Source organism: Euprymna scolopes, chromosome 20 (assembly GCF_053919585.1).
Source record: "Euprymna scolopes isolate OS-2025 chromosome 20, ASM5391958v1, whole genome shotgun sequence".
Classification (NCBI taxonomy): domain Eukaryota; kingdom Metazoa; phylum Mollusca; class Cephalopoda; order Sepiida; family Sepiolidae; genus Euprymna; species Euprymna scolopes.
This window is the reverse complement of record NC_136501.1, coordinates 11,808,195-11,809,834: the sequence shown is the minus strand read 5'-3', so window position 1 is coordinate 11,809,834 and position 1,640 is coordinate 11,808,195.

Sequence of the window (1,640 nt, the reverse complement as noted above, 5' to 3'; positions counted from 1 at the left end):
TAAAAGCTTATATTGTTATAAACGAAGGTGTACACACACACACACATGTATATGTACATACTCAAATTGCATTGAACAAGGAAAAGTGTGTGTGCGTATATATATATATATATATATATATATATATATATATATATATATATATATATATATATATATATATATAGAGAGAGAGAGAGAGAGAGAGAGAGAGAGAGAGAGAGATAAATTCTATTGAATAAAAAAAAAACTTCTTTCCTTTCAAAAGTATTCATACAGATTATTATAAAAAGAAAACGAGAGCATTAATTTTTCAAAAGTAAATCTGGTAAAAATATATATGCATATTACAAAATAAAATTTTAAATCATTAAAATAAACCACAAACAAGCAAACGTTTTATATATTGGTTGGTTATTTTAAAGATTTTAAACTTCATAGAAAGAATATTTTAGCTATAAAAATAACATTTCACCTAATGTAGACTAATGTCACTGTAAAGTAGTTGAAGTGACTGTTTAGGTAGAGTGACAGATTATTTGATAACTAAAATGTTATTTCTTTGAATCACATTTTATATGACAAAAAATCAGTTTTTTTTGGTTAAAACATTTTATTTCTTGTTTCCAGACAGTCGTTTCTCCTGTGAAAAAAAAAAAAAAAGTAACTTTTGTTAATTTTATAACAATAAAAAGCGTTATGTGATTAACAAAAAATATCAATAGTTTTTTCCATTTGTCTGGAGTCAATAATAAATAAAATGTTTTAAGCAAAAATTCAATTTTTCTTTTCTTATATTTGATCTCTGGTATTTATTGGTTATTCTTATAAATAGTAAAAGTTACGAATAAACCTTCAGGCCCCTTCTTTGTATGACACGCGTACATTATATATTATTATTATTATTAATTAATCAAACACTTTGAAACATTAATTAAATCCTATTCTAAAATAACCCAATGATATATAAAACTTAAATATTTTAATGTTTTTTTTTCTTTTAATTTACAGATCCAAATAACACAGAGATATCAATATATTGGATTCAAGCTGTACTTTTCTCATTGATCTATGCTATGATTTATTTGATGAAATCTTATTTAATCTAGGTTGGTCAGAAATAAAATTAAAAATAGTATTGTTAGTTGAAAAACACGTATTTGTAATTTAATTTAAAAATTTTTTAAATTGTTTAAAGACAAAAAAAAAAAAAAAAAAAAAAAATGAAGAAAAGATTCCGAGAAAAAAACAGAAAAAATTCTTTGGTATAAAAATAGTGTAAGTCACAGCATCAAAACTTTCAAATGATCCAATGGAAAAAGTATCAAAAAGAATTAATTCTTTTTAACAAAGAAAAACAGAAATTGTATTTATCTTTAATAACTGAATTTAATTTTTCTTTTTTCATTTTATTAAAGTAAAAATACATTAAGTAAAATAAATTTAAAAAAAATTGACACACAAAAGAAATTCAAAGAAATTTGATAATGTGAATTTCTTCTTTGCATTAGTTTTATCTTTTAAATTTATTATTTAAATAAATTGATTCACAGTTTTAATGTTTTATCATTAGAGAAACAAATTAAATTTTGTTTTTATAGACAAAAAAAAATTGATTATTATTTTCCCTTTAAATTTTTAAAAAGTTTTTTTTTTTTCAG